The sequence below is a fragment of the Triticum urartu genome, chromosome 5A (genome assembly GCF_056163025.1).
Source record: "Triticum urartu cultivar PI428250 chromosome 5A, HENAU_Tu73, whole genome shotgun sequence".
NCBI classification, from domain to species: domain Eukaryota; kingdom Viridiplantae; phylum Streptophyta; class Magnoliopsida; order Poales; family Poaceae; genus Triticum; species Triticum urartu.
In genome coordinates this window covers 7,000,175-7,013,322 of record NC_141877.1, presented here as the reverse complement: position 1 = coordinate 7,013,322, position 13,148 = coordinate 7,000,175, and the positions used below count along the sequence as shown (strand labels likewise).

At 39.6% G+C, this 13,148-nt stretch overlaps 1 pseudogene across 1 annotated transcript; it reads right to left on the bottom strand.

Moving 5' to 3' along the window:
- Positions 1-4,040: 4,040 nt before the first annotated feature.
- Positions 4,041-6,991, bottom strand: LOC147967401 (putative 3-beta-hydroxysteroid-Delta(8),Delta(7)-isomerase; annotated as a pseudogene). The gene is made up of 4 exons (XR_015603162.1): positions 6,810-6,991; positions 6,287-6,433; positions 6,079-6,187; positions 4,041-4,792 (listed from the first exon to the last, which is right to left on the bottom strand). The product of XR_015603162.1 is annotated as a putative 3-beta-hydroxysteroid-Delta(8),Delta(7)-isomerase (transcript).
- Positions 6,992-13,148: the final 6,157 nt, after the last annotated feature.

Genomic DNA, 13,148 nt, shown 5'->3' with positions numbered 1-13,148 from the left:
CGTGCCATTTGGCCAAAATGCATGCATTGCCACGACACGGCCATGCGCCCGGCATGGGGCGAGCAGCACCGGGCGCGCCTCCATCTGCACTCGGCCTCGTCGAACTCCGGGCTCGGGCCCTTCCCCTCTGCCTCGTCGACCTCCCAGGCCCTTCCCAGCATCTCCACCATGCACGTATAGCGCTGTAGCGACGGCCTCCTCACCCTTCCTTGCGAACACTTGCATCCCTTCGCCCACCATCCCAGTCCTCGCGCACGCGGCCTTGTCGTCCATCTCCCCATCCCCGCCACGGAACAGGCAGAGCACCTGCCGGCACCGCCCGTGCGGGGACATGGCGCTGGCCAGAGCGGGGCAATTCGTCGAACACGCTGCGGGAAGAATCCGGGACGCCGCCGGCAGAGCATGCGTGGATGAGAGAGGGTTCGAGGACCGCGCCTAGGCGGAGCGCGGCGGCGTGGACGGTGGCCACCAGCGAGAGGGACGGCAACGAGGCGGAGGAGCGCGGCGTGGTGCCGCCGTGGCCGCCGGCTGTCGCCACCTCCATTGCTCACTGACTCCGAAGTGATGCGCGGGGAGGGGTGGGTTGGGGTCGGTTGGCGCGAGGAGAATGCAAGGTCGGAGGAGACGGAAGGACACTCCCCGGCCGGCCGGCGTTGAGATGGGTTTTTTTTTTTTTGCGGTGTCCGGCATTGAGATGGATCGATCCAGGCAAGAAGACGAGGCACTGTGTGACGTCCCCGTCCCAAGTGTGTCAAGTGTGGGCCGAAAGAGAATGCGGCCCAGACCCAGGTAAAGTGTTCTAGGTTCAAGCGCGGGCCAAAAAAATTCACAGAACTTTAAAAAAATATTCCCGTTTTTTACCAGAAAATGTTCGTGTTTTGTGAATAATGATCTAAGAAAATGTTCACACTAGCATCAAAAGCGCTCTTATATTATGGGACGAAGTGTAGGGTAAAAAACACTCTTATATTATATGGACGGAAGGAATACTACTAATAAAACCCCAAACAAAAACATTAGAAACGAGCATGAAAGAAAACGTTCCCAACAATATGTTTTCTACATCGGTTTCGACCGCCAATGGGCCGGCTGAGTCTTGATGTTCCTGTGCGTCACCGTCTTATTAGATGCTCCAAAGGATGTCCCCGCCGATTGCGAGGTAGAACTCACGCCCGACAATTCATCTACAATGCTTTACACACTGATTGGTATACTCGTGGTCACGCATGGGATGGTCCAGTAGCATGCTCGTTTTGCATGATCGGTCTGATCGCCTACACACTACTCCTTCAGGCTACGGGTTCAAGAAAAACCAACAACTGCTTGTTTAGAGGAAAAATTGGATCTCTATTTTTTATGAATTTAAAAAATCATACTTCTAAAACAAGACCATGTATCTTTAAAAAGTTAATGAATTAGGAAAAAAATATAAATATGAAAAACTGTTCACAAATTATTAAAAAGTTCATGAATTTAAAAACAGTTCATGTATTTGAAAAAATGATCTAGGATTTACAAAATGTTAACTAATTTGGAAAAAGTTCGTGAATTTAAAAATATTCCATAAATTTTAAAAGTCTTCATCGATTTGAGAAGATGTTTATGTATGTAGAAAACAATTCAGAAATTAGGAAAACTTCACAAATTTGAAAATAGGTTAATAATAATGTTTTTAAAAAAACCTTCATGATAAAAAAATTGTTAGCAGAAAAAAATGAAAAATATATAATGAAAAATGAAACAAAACCAAATTGAAAAACACATGAGTTGATGTTTTTTAATTTAGTTTAGTTTTTCATTTCCTTTAATCATTTTTTTTCATATTTTCTTTTCTATTTTTGCTTTCCTTTTTCTTCTTTTTTCATCGCTGAATTTTCAAAATGTGCAACGTGTTTTAACTTTTAATAATGAAATTGAATATTTAAAGATGTTGATTGAATTGAAAAAAATGTTCATACTTTTCGAAAATATGTCCATCATGTACTAGAAAATATTCATTGTGTTTTAAGAAAGTACATCATGTTTCCAAAAACTGTTCATTTTTGTATTTCCAAAATGTATTCACATATTTTAAAAATGGCTATCATGGATTTAGGAAAATTATTCACAGTACATTTTGAAGAATGTTCATCATAACTAGATAGTGCCACAGTCTATTTAAAACATGTTCACTGTGTATCAAAAAATTGTCTAGCTTATTTAAAAAAACCCCATCACGTATTTGAAAATAATATTCACAGTGAAGTTTAGAAACATGTTCGTCGCATAACTAAAGATGTTCATCATGTTTCGAAAACTTCCATCATGTATTTCAAAAATATCTTTTCATATTAAAGAAAACTATTAACCGTGTATTTCTTTGAAAAAACTCAATGCATATTTTAAATTATGTTTGAGAACATTTATTTTCATATGCGTGGGAAATTTTTCTTGTAATATTTTTCTATCTAGGTGACATTTTTATTAACCATATAAAACTTTTCCAAGTCCGTAAGAAATTTTTATGCAGTATGGCGCGCCACGAAATTTATGTGCAATGGGAAATATTTTCTTAAGGCACGTGAACATTGATTTTCATATAGATTAACATGTTTATTCAAATATCTTCTCTACAAGCGAAAAAATTGTTTATGTTGATTTTCGAGTCTAGAATGTTTTGGAGACATCTTCTCTGTGGTATAAATCTTTGCTAGATGGAGTACCGACAAGACTTCAATAAATAGACTGCAATTGGAGTGGAACATCGCTATTGCTACTCACTCACCTGCACGAATTTCATTACCAACAAAGGTTTTGGAAAACCTCTTTGAGTCACCCATCCAAAAAGATGAGAAGTCATGAGCGATGAACATGCCTAGACCGGGGATGGTCCCCTAGAAGTGCAGTCTGTCAAACCACAAAAAAGTTCACCATAATGTCGTGGAAGATTCCAACTCCATAAAAATCAAACTAGCAAAAACGAACTTGACACATCAGATCCCAATAATGGACTCTGCAAGGACATCTAACCCACTGTCTCCATGGCACCGCTACAATGACTGGGGTAATTTATTCAAGAAAGACCACAATGATTTTTTTATGTTGACAAGACATCTACTATGTTAGCTAGTTTTACAAACTAGTTTGGTGGGCGGATTCAACACCTAGCCGCATGGACGCGAGTAGACGTAAGTTTTGTTGGAAGACCCAAGGCGGGGAACACTCCGCTAGAGCTCACTACAAGCCGAGATATAATCGTGCCTGTGCGTCGGTGCTATATCTCACTTGTTGTGAGATGTAGCACCATTTCGCCTTTGCGCCCAACTGTGCGCCGGTCTTAATGGACCGACCAATAGAGTGATTTTGGATGGTTGTTGCTCTCCTTAATGGGACACCCCAATAAACCGATTTTGGGAAGGTTCTACATACTAGTTTTAGAACCTTCCATGTGATTGTTCCTTTTTTAGTTTTATTTATTTCTTTGTTTTCCCTTGTGTGTTTTCTCTATTTGTTTTCATCTGTTCCTATTCATTTTTCTTGCTTTTTTGTCTTCTATTTTGTAAATACATGTTGAACATTTTGCAGATACATGTTGTACATTTTTTTCCAGATACATGTTGAACATTTGCAAAATGCAAATTGAAGATTCTTTTTAATAGAAAGTGAATATTTTTAAGCACACATTCGAACATTTTCCTGGGAGTTCCCCTCATCCATAAATCGATACACATGGTGTTGTATGTGACGGAGTTATTATCCAATGTTTTTGCACTACCATTATGTTTAAGACCACCACCACAGTTGTCAGGGGCGCACATGTCTCAACACTGATTTGGCCGCTACCACTTCACACCGATAGGGTCTAGTTTGTACTCCCTCCGTCTTAAAATAAGTGTCTTGAACTTAATAATTTGTACTAGAGCTAGTACAAAGTTGAGATACTTATTTTGGCACGGAGGGAGTAGTTTTTAATTCACTTTGGGTCATGATGTAAGTTTCTTTGCATAACTGCTTCATATTTAATAAAGCAACGGGCCATTAGGGACCCATCCTCTCTTTTTTTTCGAAAAGGGGGCTTCCCCGGCCTCTGCATCAGACAGATGCATACGGCCACATTTATAAATAAATAAAGTAGTTCAACAATATCTTGCAAAGTGCTGCAACAAAGGATACTGGCTCACACAGAGCAAGCAAAATAAAATAAGGCCCAAAAGCCACAACCGGCTGGCATAGTAAAGAGAGATAGGTAAACTATGCGCCTATCCTATTACATGACCGCCATCCAAACCGGTTGAATAAATCCCGCGCTACCATCTCCCACCGGACAAATCCAGTAACCAAACATGCCCTGGCCTCCGTCGGAGTGAGTAAACCCATCCTCTCTTAAAAAAGGTAAAAATAATTATTTCAATTGCAATTGTGTTTGAAATAGAGGAATCATTGTGTCATGGAACACACGTCACCGCAACCAGCGTAGAAATAGCAAATGTGGTTCCCATCCGCGTAGGTGTCATACTGCCCAAAGGATTCTGGTGCCGAGGGCAAGAGTTGGTTTACTTAGTCTTGATTCACCTTGCAAGACTAAAATGCTTGGCTTATCAACTTCCAGCTCCTTATTGCTATCAGCGTTGGAATCACAACCCATGGAGAGTTTGCACCAACAAAATATGTCCAGAAGTAGAATGGACTGACGCAGAAGTTCATGCCGTCTAAGTAGGCAGTAATGTAGTAAACCAGCATTGCGTAGATGTGGCCCATAGATACACTGAACTGTAGAATGTAGCTGTAGGACTTTCTGGAAGCAATAGCATAGCTGCAAGAAGCAAACTTGTGGTAAGCAGATAGTAAAATAAATAATAAAAAGCTGCAACTAATGGTTTCGTTCTATCTAATCTATAAAGCACAGTGGAAAAAATTAGAGAGACGTGCTAAAATTTTCTATAAACTAGAGAGTACTCCACGTGTTGCTGCATGAATCGATTGAAATATATTTCCGTTATTTGATTATATGAAACATGCATACTTTTATTAATAGTATATGAACTAAAACTCAGAATGAATATTATATATTTTATTTATTAGTGTGTACTGGAAAATTATTTTGAATATAAATGGTATAATATAATGGAGAACTTTTTCCCATGCATGTATGAATCTTTGATGAGATGTCATGTTTGGTGAGGTCACCATTGTTGCATGTAGACATCTCTCACATGATTTCTTTTGTATGCACATGTTGGTTATTGGTTGATCTATAAATGGCGAGTACATATTACGCGTAATTTTAACCTGTTAGTCTTCAGCACATTTACCAATGCTATGATCTAATGCAATGGATCGATAGATGATTAGAAGTCGATAAGAAAACTATGGCAAAGAGAAATACTCCTCTTACCATATTGTGTTAAGTAGGCAATCAGTGATGTACACCATATGTTAGGAGCAATACGTAAAAGAAAATGTCAGAGGAGTAATTAGGCGTCAATATGAGCATTGATGGAGGAGTAAGTAAATTAGTGTCGCCTACGCAAACTAAATGCTTGAGGGTCTGCTGGCCATTTGTTTGTTACTTTTGGGTTTTTTCATTAAAGGTGGACTCAACTGTGTATGCAACCAAGAACCATGTGAGAAGTATGTTTTGGAATTTAGCCCTTTTTTGGTTTATAGGAATTTTGTAGGAATTTCATCGGACAGGAATTTGTAGAAAAAAAATCATTTGAAGCCCTTTGATTTGCAGGAATAGAATATTGTTCATGTACATGATAGAACGATCCTTTGTATTTCAAAGGAAGAAAAACATTAGTCTAGACCCAATAAAAAACATATAATATGAACCAAATAACATCTCTTTTTCAATAGCATTTGAGATACATGTCATCTCACTTTTTGTGATTTTTCTATTCTCATGATATTCTTATACTATAAATCAAAGAAAGTCTTAGAAACAAAATCGGATCCATTCTGGTGGTCTGACAAATTCGTCGAGCTAGCTCTAGAAACTAACAGATCAAGCAAAGTTTAATCTTTGTTGTTTTGCCGGGAATAGACAGTGTGGTGAAGAGAAAATGAGTAGTAGTAAAATGTAATAAGGTGACGTACACAGCAAGAAGTGATGCAGGGCCTTGTAGAAAAACCGCAATGACTTCGATCGCGGCGGTTGTGGTGTCCCCGGTGGCATATCTGGAGTCGGCTTTGCTGTACTCTTTCCCTGAAGATGTAGCATGCATGCAGTTAGTTACTCGAAAAATTAAGAACATCGTTTCGAGATGATGGATACGATGGGAGGATATAACCAGCCAGAACTTACATATTTCATCGAAAAAACTGGGGTTTTCCTTGGTAAGGTAATTGGGGGTGAAGAGCAAGGGTGCTTCGATGATTAGGTGGGTCAACCCAGTGATTGCCCACCAGCACATGAGCAAACGGTCGGCCTTGGATAATCTCCCGGATCTTCCTGCAACAGATGAAGATCAGGAGATGATGGGAGTGTTAATTTGCATGGAGCACTCTCTCCATTTCTTTTTTACTTCACATGTTAGATTTGTCGTAAGTCAAACTTTCTATAGTTTAATCCAGTTTATAGAAAGGAGTACCAACATTCACCTTATCAAATCAATATCATTCGATTTATCATGGAATATAATTTTATAGCATTATATTGATTTGGTATTGTAACTGTTGATAATTTTTAATACGATTTCAATACAATTTTACAAAATTTGACTCCAGACAAACCTAATATATAAGGGGAGTAAAAATGAACTCGGAGGAAGTAAGTATCGTACGTATACATATGATGGAAGGATAGATTTGATGGTTGCAGTAGTTACCAGTATTGAGGACACGGCCGGAGACAAGCCATATATATCACCGTGATGACCAAGAGAGAAGTGCCTATGAGGGGCACCACGAGTTGGAGGGGTGAGAGCTGCTGCGGCACGAAACCGGAGAGCTCCAGGTCACTTGGCGAGTAAGGGTGGCCGGCCATCGCCATGGATGGATGGGCCGAGAGAGAAAGTAAGGAATTTCCATGTGATTGTTCCTTTTTTAGTTTTATTTATTTCTTTGTTTTCCCTTGTGTGTTTTCTCTATTTGTTTTCATCTGTTCCTATTCATTTTCCTTACTTTTTTGTTTTCTATTTTGTAAATACATGTTGAACATTTTGCAGATACATGTTGTACATTTTTTTCCAGATACATGTTGAACATTTGCAAAATGCAAATTGAAGATTCTTTTTAATAGAAAGTGAATATTTTTAAGCACACATTCACATCCACATGTACATACAAAGTCAAATATGGGGTGGCAGCTGGTACCCATGGCGACTAATCTATGCAAGCATCAGCGTCATCTACTGATTCCCCATTCTGTCCGATCTCTACGGGTTGGATGATGAGAATCCCGTTCATGGACTTGTGGTGCCGCCATGCTCTGGGATGTGATGCAGGAAGATTGTGCCGCTGCCGTCGAAGATGGAGATTTGTCATATATGCGGGCAATGGTCGTTTGGCTGGTTTAGCGTAGTACTATTTGGAGTCTGCAATGTGAATTAGCTCATGGCAAGCCATTCCCTCCTGCTGAGGTCTCTAGACGTTTTTTGAGCGCATGGCCGCAGCCTCGCACGGTGGCCGCCGGCTGTCGCCTCCCTGCTCACCGACTCCCAAGTGAACCAACAGTCTGCGAGGAAAGGGTGGGGGTGGGGGGAGGCTCCGGCGGCCGGCCGGCGTTGACGTCCCCGTCCCGAGTGTGGGCCTATAGAAAACGCGGCCCAGACCCAGGTACATAGCGCGGGCCGAAGTGTTTTATGTACAAGCACGGACAAATCAAAATTCAGAGAAGTTTTAAAAATTATTCCCCTTTTTCAGAAAATGTTCATGTTTACCAAATAATGATCTAAGCAAACATCCAGATCTAAAAAATGTTACTTTCAAAAATAAATAAATTTATTGGTTTCTTACAAATGGGTGAAAAAACTAAATAAAAACCAAAAAAAATGATAGAAACGAGAGTGAAAATAAAGATCGTGCACTCGCTGCTCCTGCAGGCTACTGGTTCAAAAAAGCAAGTAATTGTTCGTTTACAAAAAAAAGACTCCTCGGTTTTCTATGAATTCAAAAAATTATTACTTTTAAAAGAAGTTTGTAGATTTAAGAAAATTTCATAAACTTGAAATGTGTTCATAATTTCAAAAAATCATGACTTAGAAAAACGTCCCCGAATTTAAAAAAAGTTCGCTAATTATGGACATTTTATGGATATGAAAATTTGTGTGTGGATTTGAAACTTAATAAATAATCTGAAAAAATCTTGATTTTTTCACAAATTAAAGAACGGTGAATGAATTTAACAAATATTAATGGGTTTGCGAAAACATTTCGGATCTAGAAACAACTCATAAGTTTAGAGAAACTAAACGAACTTCATTTTAAAAAATCATGATTTTTCCATTTTCTAAAAATGTCATTTTTCCCTGTGTGGTCTTCTCTCTCGTCGACTAGGCCAGAATTTTTCTATGATTTGCCACCTTTTAATTTTTGTTTATTTTTCTTTATTTTATTTTTTTACTTTTCTCTCAGGCCCATTTTTTATTTTTCCTGGAAAATAATGTTCCTATATTTTTATAAAATGTTCAGTAGGCCTGTACTTTAATAAGGTTCATTCTGAATTTTGACAAACATCATTTACAAAATGTTGAACAGTAAGAATAGCTAGTAGTTCTTCGTTTAGAGAAAAATAGACTCCTCATTTTTTATGAATTAAAATATTATTACTTTTCAAAGAAGTTCGTAGATTTAAGAAAAGTTCATAAACTTGAAACATGTTCATAAATCAAAAGAATGTTCATTACCTAGAAAACGTTCCGAAATTTTAAAAAAATCACTAAAATAAAATTTTATGGATATGAAATTTTGTTTGTGGATTCGAAACTTGTACAATAATTTGAATAAAAAACAACTAGATTTTTTTCACAAATTAAAGAAGAAGATTATGAATTTTAAAAAATTAATGTGTTTGAAAAATTGTTCGCGGATTTAGAAAGAATTCATAACTATAGAGAAACTTAACGACATTGAAAATGTGACAAAAAGTTCATGAAAAATGGAAACGGAAAAAATACCTATGAGAAACAAAAATAATAAAAATAATAAATGATAAAAAATAGAAAACCCTGAAAACAAAAAAATGAATTGAAGAACTTACGGAAATTGGGCCCAGAAATCTGGAAAATATTCTAGAAGGTTCCAAAATTGTTGAGAAAAAAACCCTACATGGACCGGCCCACATAGGAATTATGGTGGGTTGTGACGGAAATCCATTGGTGCTCCCGAGAGTACCAAGGGATTTCTGTAATGTTCCTATAGTTTTTAGAAATGTTTGGCGTGTATTTTAAAGAGTTCATCTCATATTTTGTAGAAAAATGTTTTGCATGCATGTAAAAAATGTTCACCATGCGTTAAGAAAACACTAGGCATGTACACCCTCCATTCCTAAATATAAGTATTTTTAGAGATTTCTATATGAACTACATACGATGTATATAGACATATTTTTGAGTGTAGATTCACTCATTTTGCTTCGTATGTAGAGTCGATATTAGAATCTCTAAAAAAAACTTATATTTAGAAACAGATGGAGTACTTTAATAAGGTTTATTGTGTATTTTTTAAAAGCATAATTTTAAAAAAGTTGAACATTTTTGTTAAATAAAGGTTGATTTCTTTTTAAATTAGTTTCTTTTTATTTTGCTATCCTCATTTATTTGATTTCATTTTTCCTTTCCTTTTTTTTCTTTTCTTTCAGTTCTTTTTCATCGTAGAACTTAAAAAATGTTTGTAATGTTTTAAAACTGTCATCGTATTAATAAAGATGTTAATCATATGTTTTTAAAAATGTTCAGCCGTTTCTAAAATATGTCCATCATTTATTAAAAAATATTATTCATGTTTAAAAAAGGTTCATCATGAATTTTCAGAAATTTAATGTTTCTAAATAATTTTCATCATTCATTTCCAACATTGTATTCATGTATTTAAAAAATGGCCATCACGTATACGAAAAGTTGTTCACATTATCATCGCGTAACTAGACAATGTCATGATGTATTAAAAAAATATTCATAGTGTATTTCCAAAATGTCTTCACGTATTTAAAAAATGTCATAATGTATTTAAAATAACATTCACAGTATATTTCGAAGAAATGTTTGTTGCATAACTTTGTTGCTTGAAACCAAACCGAGTGCCTCCTCGAAAGGTAAAACTGAGCGGTCTCAACTCATTCTAACCTTTTTGCCGGAGGCCATGCTGCTCCATGGAGGACGGATTGATTGGGATGGCCATGGTGGTCTATGAGCAAGAAAGCCTAGGAGGAAGGCGCGGCTTAGTGGAATCATAGGGAGGAAGCTGCATTATCACTTTCACTACAGTTGATATTGGACCTAATCGGCAATTAATAGTGTTGTATTCGAATATGTGGTAAGTAATTACAGGTTGTCTCAAAAAAACTAATTACAGGCCAATGTAAACCAAACAGGTGGTGTTATGTGGTAAGTGGTAAACTGATAACTAATCAAATTACATGATGAAATCAACTAACCAAACACCTCTTTAGTAGGATCCAGAACAACGATATGGAAAACAAAGCTAGGCGTCCATATATAGCGCAGCTTCGACACTTCGGGCTGCAGAATGTGACGAGGGTCTACAAAGCCTCAATGTTTTGCTCTCAACCAACATTTTTGTGTCTCATGTTCAGGAACGGGTCTACAAAGCCTAGTGTATTGTTATTGCAAAAAAAGTGTAACTACGGGAGGGGAAGGGGTGAGGACGGAGAGGGGAGGGGGCAAGGGGCCCCCTCCTGCTACCCGTGCATGAAGCTTATTAAATCAAGCTCGATTAATAACCACATCACATTGTAACTTTTGATCACATTGATGAACTTCCTGACTCTGCTCGTGATTCCTTATGGTCAGTCTTCATTCTCACTACTAGGGAAAACCCTAGTAGTAGCGCGGGTAATTTCCTAGCAGTAGCGCGGGGGCCTTCGCTACTGCTAGGGCGCTACAGCTAACTTTTAGCAGTAGCGCGGGCGGTACCCGCGCTACTGCTACTTCTAGTAGTAGTAGTAGCGCGGTTGACACCCGCGCTACTACTACTTAGTTGTAGCGCGGGTCAGGGCCCTGCGCTACTACTAACTAATTAAGAATTTAAAAAATTCCATCCATGGCAGCTGCTTCTGCTGGGCGTCATCGTCCTCTCCATCCATGGCTGCTACTGGTCCTGGAGGGGATGAAGTCGTCCATGGTGATACACCTCTCCTTTGTTGCTGCTACAAAAAAGAGACAAGGATTAGAAGAGGAAGAGAGAGATAGAGAGGAGTAGGTGCAGCAACTCACCGGTGGCCGCCGGAGTTGGAGCCGAAACCCTAGATGACGCCATGGATGGCGCTCTGCCTAATCTGGAATATGAAGAGAGAGAGAGAGAGAGAGAGAGAGATTGAGAGGGGTAGGAAGAACAACTCGCCTGTGGTTGTGTCCATGGCGGATCTGGCCGCCACCATGGATGGCGCTCTGCCTGATCTCCCTCTCCTTCCAACATTAGAGAAGGAGGAGGAAGGAGGGGGAGGGGGCTGCGGTGGGTGTGGAGGTCGCCGGATTTGGGGGAGGCATGAGGTGCGAGGCCGGGGGTGGTGGTGGATGAGGAAGGGAATCGTGGGTGGGAGGGAGAAGCGGAATGGGAGAGCCTATGGAGAGAGGGCGGAGAGTGGGAGAGAGAGAGAGAGAGGGATTCGACCGAGGATATGGAGACTTCACCTACCTTGTACTTAGTAGTAGCTGATACGTCTCCAGCGTATCTATAATTTTTGATTGCTCCATGCTATATTATCTACTATTTTGGGCAATATTGGGCTTTATTTTCCACTTTTATATTACTTTTGGGACTAACCTATTAACCGGAGGCCCAGCCTAGATTTGCTGTTTTATGCCTATTTCAGTGTTTTGAAGAAAAGGAATATCAGACGGAGTCGAAACAGAACGAAATTAACTGGAGAAGTTATTTTTGGAAGAAAACACACCTGATGGACTTCGACCCTGCGTCAGGGGAGACACGAGGTGCTCACGAGGGTGGGGGGCGCCCCCCCTAGGGCGCGCCCCCTGTCTCGTGGGGCCCCCGTGGCTCCTCCGATGTCCTCCCTGCACCCATATATATCCACGTACCCTAAAACTTCCAGAACGCAAGATAGATCGGGAGTTCCGCCGCCAGAAGCCTCCGTAGCCACCGAAAACCAATCTAGACCCATTCTGGCACCCTGCCGGAGGGGGCAATCCTTCTCCGGTGGCCATCTTCATCATCCCGGTGCTCTCCATGATGAGGAGGGAGTAGTTCTCCCTCGGGGCTGAGGGTATGTACCAGTAGCTATGTGTTTGATCTCCCTCTCTCTCTCGTGTTCTTGAGATGATACGATCTTGATGTATCGCGAGCTTTGCTATTATATTTGGATCCTATGATGTTTCTTCCCCCCTCTTCTCTCTTGTAATGAATCGAGTTTCCCCTTTGAAGTAATCTTATCGGATTGAGTCTTTAAAAGACTTGAGAACACTTGATGTATGTCTTGCCGTGGATATCTGTGGTGACAATGGGATACCACGTGCCACTTGATGTATGTTTTGGTGACCAACTTGCGGGTTCCGCCCATGAACCTATGCATAGGGGTTGGCACACGTTTTCGTCGTGATTCTCCGGTAGAAACTTTGGGGCACTCTTTGAGGTTCTATGTGTTGGTTGAATAGATGAATTGAGATTGTGTGATGCATATCGTATAATCATACCCACGAATACTTGAGGTGACATTGGAGTATCTAGGTGACATTAGGGTTTTGGTTGATTTGTGTCTTAAGGTGTTATTCTAGTACGAACTCTAGGGCTGTTTGTGACAATTATAGGAATAGCCCAACGGATTGATTGAAAAAAATAACTTGAGGTGGTTTCGTACCCTACCATAATATCTTCGTTCGTTCTCCGCTATTAGTGACTTTGAAGTGACTCTTTGTTGCATGTTGAGGGATAGTTATGTGATCCAATTATGTTAGTATTGTTGAGAGGACTTACACTAGTGAAAGTATGAACCCTAGGCCTTATTTCCACACATTGCAATACCGTTTACGCTC